At 45.2% G+C, this 8,543-nt stretch overlaps 1 long non-coding RNA gene across 1 annotated transcript; it reads left to right on the top strand.

Moving 5' to 3' along the window:
* The first annotated feature begins 3,272 nt into the window (after positions 1-3,272).
* Positions 3,273-4,514, top strand: LOC127348675 (uncharacterized). Its single transcript, XR_007879870.2, has 2 exons — positions 3,273-3,958; positions 4,198-4,514. It is a non-coding gene; the product is annotated as an uncharacterized lncRNA (long non-coding RNA).
* Positions 4,515-8,543: the final 4,029 nt, after the last annotated feature.

The raw sequence follows: 8,543 nt of genomic DNA, 5'->3' as shown, positions 1-8,543 counted from the left end.
GTATATACTGCTCTGCTAGTCGATCTCTGGTTGGAATTACCAACACGTGTCTAGCTAGCCTCTCTAATCCCCTTTTTTCTTCTATAAAGCAAAAAAAATATGCTATTGTTGCAAAATTAATTTCAGCATAAATTATGTAAATGCTTTCATGAAGAAAACAAAGGGCCTCCCCTCTTTTGCTTCTATGTAGCAAAAAAGGGGATCGGCATCCGCCGGACATTAACCTCACCGAAGATCTTGTAGTAAAAACAAGTTATACAATCGTAACCAAATCGACCTTGGATCAAAAAGACCTCGCCAGAGATCTCGCAGTAAAACAAATTGTACTATCGTAACGAATTCGACCTTGGATCACAAAGACCTCGCCGGAGACCTTATAGAAAAAAAATATTGTGCTTTTGTAACAAAACTGCAGAACGCTTGTAGCAAAAACATTTTTCCCCTACTATGCAAATACATGAACCGTATGTGTGAAATAGCAGTAGAGTTGGAGCATTTCAATTCATCAATATAGCAAAAAATAAAAGTATATGCAACAAAATCAACCCAGCTCTGTCCTATGGTAGCATAGTCGTCCGCACATGGTAGCATTCAAAGCCTTTGACAACACTGCTCAGCATTGTTGGGAGTCTCTAATTCTCTATGGTAGCATGAATTTTATAAGGCTTTGAAGCTGATCCTGGGATGCTGCCAGACATGCTAAAAGGCATGACCGGCGGTGTTACGATGCCTGACATGCGGTGCTACAAGGCGTGACCGGTGGTGCTACAACCGGCCCATAACGGTCCTATGATCGTGCACCGTCGATACTATGAGCGACCGGAGAAAATGCTACGAGCGCCCACCAGTGATGCTACGACCAGCCAACTTTCTTCGGAGAGAAGTCTGCCGCTGCCAATCAGTAGTAGATGCTAACACAGTTTATTAAATCAATTTACTAGATGAGAAGAAGAGAGATGAAAGGAAAAGTAACACATCTCCAATACTCTGGGCGAAACTGTTAGATTATTAGGCAATTTCCGTGTGAGATTAATTACCGAAAACAACATGACAGATGCACAAGCATACTTAACCACACACATCAGACTAAGCACATGCATCAGATCTGAACATGGAACAAGTACCAGTGCAAGGTAGGAGAGAAAAAGCACGTACATCGCGACCGGGAAGGTCGCACCAGCAGCAGCAGCACCACCATGGGTATTGTTGATGTCGCCCATGGTGTAGTCGGATCTGTCGATGAAGCAGTCGAACCGGCGAAGAAGAGCACGAACAGCAGCGAGCAGTCACGTCGAGACGCTCCCCAAAAACCTTATCACCCGTCTCCCGGTGCAGGATCTCAACGGACGGGGTTTCAGAGGCCTGCTCTCCCGGACGGCTGTGCACGCAGTCGCCGGGATAGGGAAGACTAGAGAGTAGCGCATCAAAATGAACTTCGTGAGAGAGACAGATTAAAGAGTTCTGAGAGATGTCTTCTCCAGATATGATCTGTCTCCTTGTATAGCCTGGGAGGAGAGCCGACCCGACCGCGTTGCCACGCGTAGGAAGCCAGGGACACGCGGCAAGCATGCACATGCAGGTCGACACGTACCCAACTCAGTTGGTGCACCAAACAAAAATTTAGCTTCCTTGAGTGTGTCTCGAACTCGAACTCGAGTCACGAAACGCGACGTGCGTGCGTGACGTGCCGAGCCGAGCCGAGGCGGGCGAAGGAGGAGGAGTGCGCGAGGTCTCCTTCTATTCTCACTCACTTGGAAGGACTAGAACATCAGCCTTTATATACCACTCCAACTCACTCTCAACTAGCAATGTGGGACTAAACTTTATCCCCCAAGGCTGTCCCAAGCTGCCAACGTGATGGGCCTTGAGATTTCAGGAATTGTAGACTACATGGGCTGCCTAACTGGGTGATATGTCTCCAACGTATCTATAATTTCTTATGTTCCATGCTAGTTTTATGACAATACCTACATGTTTTATTCATACTTTATAATATTTTTATGCATTTTCTGGGACTAACCTATTAACAAGATGCCACAGTGCCAGTTCCTGTTTTCTGCTGTTTTTGATTTCAGAAAAGCTAGTTTACAAATATTCTCGGAATTGGACGAAACAAAAGCCCACGGCCCTATTTTCCACGGAGTGTTCCAGAAGTCCGAAGAAGAGTCGAGGAAGGCCAGCATGGGGCCCACACCATAGGGTGGCGCGGCAGTGAGGCCTCCCACGCCGACATGTGGGGAGGGAGCCCCCTGGCTCCCCCGACTCTGCCCCTTCGCCTATTTATTCCTTCGTCCCCGAAAACCCTAACACCGAGAGCCAAAATACGAGAACAGTTCCAGACACGCCGCCGCCATCAACCCTATCTCGGGGGGTTCAGAAGATCTCCTCCGGTACCCTGCCAGAGAGGGGAATCATCACCGGGGGGCTCTTCATCACCATGCCCGCCTCCGGACTGATGCCTGAGTAGTTCATCCTTGGACTACGGGTCCATAGCAGTAGCTAGATGGTTGTCTTCTCCCCTTGTGCCATCATGTTTAGATCTTGTGAGCTGCCTATCATGATCAAGATCATCTATTTGTAATTCTACATGTTGTGTTTGTTGGGATCCGATGAATATGGAATACTATGTCAAGTTGATTATTGATCTATCATATATGTGTTATTTATGATCTTGCATGCTCTCCGTTGCTAGTAGAGGCTCTGGCCAAGTTGATACTTGTAACTCCAAGAGGGGGTATTTATGCTAGATAGTGGGTTCATGTCTCCATTGAATGCAGGGAGTGACAAAGAACCCCTAAGGTTGTGGATGTGCTGTTGCCACTAGGGATAAAACATCAATGCTTTGTCTAAGGATATTTATATTGTTTACATTACGCACAGTACTTAATGCAATTGTCTCTTGTTTGCAACTTAATACTGGAAGGGGTGCGGATGCTAACCCGAAGGTGGACTTTTTAGGCATAGATGCATGCTGGATGGCGGTCTATGTTCTTTGTCGTAATGCCCTAAGTAAATCTCATAGTAGTCATCATGATTTGTATGTGCATTGTTATGCTCTCTCTATTTATCAATTGCCCAACTGTAATTTGTTTACCCAACACGTTATTTATCTTATTGGAGAGACACCAGTAGTGAACTGTGGACCCCGGTCCATTCTTTTACATCTGAAATACAAACTACTGCAATCATTGTTCCGGATGAAGCCTGGTGATCAGGGGGGTACGTGAGCACCCCTTCTCTGCTCGACACGTGTAAAACGCCGTGTATTCTGCTGTTAGTCTAGGATAAGGTTGGAACAACAGAGCGAGAGCTTGTGGTCCTAAATAAAGCGTCTGCTTTTTTGCCCCTTTCCTCATCCACCAAACGCGCAGCAGACCAGCACGAGAGCTTGGCCAGCGCCGCCGTCCACGCAACCATCCCTCGCCGCGTCGGTAGCCTGCTGCTTCCGCCGGCATAGAGCGGCCGCCTACTTCTGCAAGTCCGGGCGCGTCGAGTGCGGCCATTTCCTCCGATGGAGGTCTCAATCTCAGTCAGACCATGCCGCATCTACAAATCAGAAAAAAGGAAGGGGATTTGAGGTCCAGAACTAGTCAACCGGAGGATGGGTCGGCCTCCTAGGCGCGATGGAGCTCCTCGAGGTAGACGTTGCTGGTGCCGTCGAGCGCGGTGAGCCTGGGGAGCGGAACGGCGCGGGGCGTGGGGGTTGAGGCCTGCGGTGCAGCGCGGAGGCGTGGAGCCAGGCGGATCGGGTGGCGGCGGTGCTGGCCATGGCGCGGAATCCAGGCGCCCTCCCGTCGAGCTGGTGCTGCACAGCGAGCTTTGGGTTGAACTGCCCCCGCCTCCCGCGCGCCTCCAAGGGCCGCGCCCGCGACACCAGTTTCCCGCCGTAGAACGCCGCCCGCCACCATGGCCAGAGCTCGGTGGACGAGGCCGCGCCACCTTCTTCCTTCCTCTGCAGGTGGACGCCTCCAGCGAGTTTCTTTGCTCTTGATGTGTGCCTGCTCCTCCTCGTCGTCTGCGTGCGCGGGGCTTCAGGGTCGGCCGGAATTGCTGGGCGGTGGGCTGTGGAGCGCTGCGTGCGGCTGCCTTCTATGCTAACTAATGATTGCTGATGCAATCTCATGTATTCAGACATTGATTTATGATTACAATTTGTTTACCAATTTTTCTGATGCTTAGCTCACATGGATGTTGCAGTCACCGAGGAGGAACTGCTATAGAGTGCCGTAGCAGGGTGGGAGGAAGACGATGACAAGTGACGTGGGCGTATGCATGGAAGGCTAGTTCAGCCAAGTAGTTTAGTCTGCTCTAGCGAAGTGGTGTCTGTGGCTGGGTTTTGGACTTGCATACGCCAAAGAGCTGCAATGATAACTACTTATTCACGCCGCACACGTACTCACAAACATGCAGAAAAAGCTTAGAACCGTTTACTGGCCGTGAAGTCGCTGTGAGTGGATACACAGAATCCAACGGTGCTAGACAATATCCAACGGTGATAAAAGCATGCGCACCTACCCATCTGCTCACCGAATCCACTCTCGTCATTGTTCTCTTTTGTTTTCTGCAAGCAAACATCATTCTCCACACCATACGTTTAATCATTTGTTTTCAGCAAGCCGGTGAGATTGACAACCTCACTGTTAAGTTGGGGCAAAGTAGTTTGATTGTGTTGTGCAGGTTCCACGTTGGCACCGAAATCTCTGGTGTTGCGCCGTACTACACTCCTTCACCAACAACCTTCACGTGGTCTTCATCTCCTACTGGTTCGATAACCTTGGTTTCTTACTGAGGGAAAACTCGTTGTTGTACTCATCATACCTTCCTCTTGGGGTTCCCAACGGACGTGTGCTTTACCGTCACAAGCAGCTACTTTTCTGGCGCCGTTGCCGGGGAGATCAAGACACGCTGCAAGGGGAATCTCTCACACCCAATCTCTTTACTTCGTTTATTGTCTTGCTTTATTTTATTTTCTATCTTGTTTGCTTTCTTTATATCAAAAACACAAAAAAATTAGTTACTTGCTTTACTTTATTTAATTTGGTTTTGCTTTATTATTGCTAAAATGAATACTCCTGAGTACACTAAGTTGTGTGACTTCACTAGCACAAATAATAATGATTTCATATGCACTCCTATTGCTCCACCTGCTACTACAGCAAAATTTTATGAAATTAAACCCGCTTTACTAAATCTTGTTATGAGAGAGCAATTTTCTGGTGTTAGTACTGATGATGCTGTTGCCCATCTTAATAATTTTGTTGAACTTTGTGAAATGCAAAAGTATAAGGATATAGATGGGGATATTATAAAACTGAAATTATTTCCTTTCTCCTTGAGAGGAAGAGCTAAAGATTGGTTGCTATCTTTGCCTAAAAATAGTATTAGTTCATGGACTAAATGTAAAGATGCTTTCATTGGAAAATATTATTCTCCTGCCAAAATTATATCTTTGAGAAGTAGCATTATGAATTTTAAGCAATTGGATAATGAACATGTTGCCCAAGCATGGGAGAGAATGAAATCTTTGGTAAAGAATTGCCCTACCCATGGACTAACTACTTGGATGATCATCCAAACCTTTTATGCAGGATTAAAATTTTCTTCAAGGAACCTATTGGATTCAGCTGCTGGAGGTACTTTTATGTCCATCACTTTGGGTGCTGCAACAAAGCTTCTTGATGATATGATGATCAACTACTCTGAATGGCACACTGAAAGAACTCCTCAAGGTAAGAAGGTAAATTCTGTTGAACAAACCTCTTCCTTGAGTGATAAGATTGATGTTATTATGTCTATGCTTGTTAATGGTAAATCTCATGTTGATCCTAATAATGTTCCTTTAGCTTCATTGGTTGCTCAAGAAGAGCATGTTGATGTGAACTTCATTAAAAATAATAATTTCAACAACAATGCTTATAGGAATAATTTTGGTAACAACAACTATAGGCCATATCCTTCTAATAGTGGTAATGGTTATGGTAATTCTTACAACAATAGTAGGAGTGTATCCTCTGATCTTGAAGTCATGCTTAAAGAATTTATTAGTACACAAACTGCTTTTAACAAATCTGTTGAGGAAAAGTTTGGTAAAATTGATGTTCTTGCTTCTAAGGTTGATAGTCTTGCTCTTGAGGTTGATCTTTTGAAACTGAAAGTTATTCCTAATGAAGTTAAAGATACTAAGTCATTTGCTAAAGCAAATTCTATCCAAGTTCAAATTAATGACAATATTAGAATGTTGGCTGAATTGCATGCTAGGTGGGAAAGGGAAGAAAAACTTGCTAAAGAGAATAATATAACTAGAGTTTGGACTATTACCACCACTAGTAATGTTGATACTTCACATGTTGCTAAATCTCCTACTATCAATGGTAAAATAATTGGTGTTGGCTGATGACCCATGATACGTCTCCGACGTATCGATAATTTCTTATGTTCCATGCCACATTATTGATGATATCTACATGTTTTATACACATTATATGTCATTATTATGCGTTTTCCGGAACTAACCTATTGACGAGATGCCGAAGGGCCAGTTCCTGTTTTCTGCTGTTTTTGGTTCCAGAAATCCTAGTAAGGAAATATTCTCGGAATCGGACGAAATCAATGCCCAGCATCCTATTTTTGGACGAAGCTTCCAGAACACCCGAGAGCCGCCAGAGGAGGGCCCTGTGGGCCCCAGACGACAGGGTGGCGCGGCCCAGGCCTTGGCCGCGCCCCCCTAGTGTGTCGTCGCCTCGTCGACCCTCCGACTCCGCCTCTTCGCCTATATAAAGGTCCCTGACCTAAAAACCACGAGACGTTCGACGAAACCAGAGAAAACCTTCGAGAGCCGCCGCCATCGCGAAGCCAAGATCTGGGGGACAGGAGTCTCTGTTCCGGCACGCCGCCGGGACGGGGAAGTGCCCCCGGAAGGCTTCTCCATCGACGCCACCGCCATCTTCATCAACGCTGCTGTCTCCCATGAGGAGGGAGTAGTTCTCCATCGAGGCTCGGGGCTGTACCGGTAGCTATGTGGTTCATCTCTCTCCTATGTACTTCAATACAATAATCTCATGAGCTGTCTTACATGATTGAGATTCATATGATGATGCTTGTAATCTAGATGTCATTATGCTAGTCAAGTGGGTTTTACTTATGTGATCTCCGGAGACTCCTTGTCCCACGTGTGTAAAGGTGACAGTGTGTGCACCGTGTGGGTCTCTTAGGCTATATTTCATAGAATACTTATTCGCTGTTATGAATGGCATAGTGAAGTGCTTATTTATATCTCTTTATGATTGCAATGTGTTTTGTATCACAATTTATCTGTGTGCTACTCTAGTGATGTTATTAAAGTAGTTTATTCCTCCTGCACGGTGTAATGGTGACAGTGTGTGCATCGTGTAGTACTTGGCGTAGGCTATGATTGTGATCTCTTGTAGATTATGAAGTTAACTATTGCTATGATAGTATTGATGTGATCTATTCCTCCTTTCGTAGTGTGAAGGTGACAGTGTGCATGCTATGTTAGTACTTGGTTTGGTTATGTTGATCTGTTATGCACTCTAAGGTTATTTAAATATGAACATTGAATATTGTGGAGCTTGTTAACTCCGGCATTGAGGGTTCGTGTAATCCTACACAGTTAGTGGTTTTCACCATCCAACAAGAGGGTGTAGAGTCTAGCATCTATCTATTTATTCTGTTATGTGATCAATGTTGAGAGTGTCCACTAGTGAAAGTATGATCCCTAGGCCTTGTTCCTAAATACTGCTATCGCTGCTTGTTTCTTGTTTCTTGCATCTTTACTTCCTGCAATATTACTACCATCAATCGCACGCCAAAAGCACTTTTCTCGCGCTCGTTACTACTGCTCATATTCATTCATACCACTTGTATTTCACTATCTCTTCGCCGAACTAGTGCACCTATTAGGTGTGTTGGGGACACAAGAGACTTCTTGCTTTGTGGTTGCAGGGTTGCATGAGAGGGATATCTTTGACCTCTTCCTCCCTGAGTTCGATAAACCTTGGGTGATCCACTTAAGGGAAACTTGCTGCTGTTCTACAAACCTCTGCTCTTGGAGGCCCAACACTGTCTACAAGAATAGAAGCACCCGTAGACATCAAGCTATTTTCTGGCGCCGTTGCCGGGGAGGAAAGGTAAAAGGCACTCATACTCCGGTCCCAGGTAAAGTACTTTTCTGTTGCCGTTGTGTGTGTGCTCGAAGCTATTTCCTTTAGATCCTGCAATTGCATCTTTTTGTTTCTTGTTTACACTAGTTAGGCATAATGGACAACAATGAGCTTCTTATTCTATTTCCTGATTTAAGACATGGATGGTTTGATGCGAAAATTAAAAAACCTATGGAACATATTAGTATGAACGCTTTGAACACCATTGTTGCTAATGATATGGAAAATTCTAAGCTTGGGGAAGCTGGCTTTGATGAGCATGATATTTTTAGTCCCCCAAGCATTGAGGAGAAAATTTACTTTGACGATACTTTGCCTCCTATTTATGATGATTATAATGATATTGGTCTTTTAGTACCGCCT

Source organism: Lolium perenne, chromosome 4 (genome assembly GCF_019359855.2).
Source record: "Lolium perenne isolate Kyuss_39 chromosome 4, Kyuss_2.0, whole genome shotgun sequence".
NCBI classification, from domain to species: Eukaryota; Viridiplantae; Streptophyta; class Magnoliopsida; order Poales; family Poaceae; genus Lolium; species Lolium perenne.
This window is presented reverse-complemented; position numbering and strand designations above follow the sequence as displayed.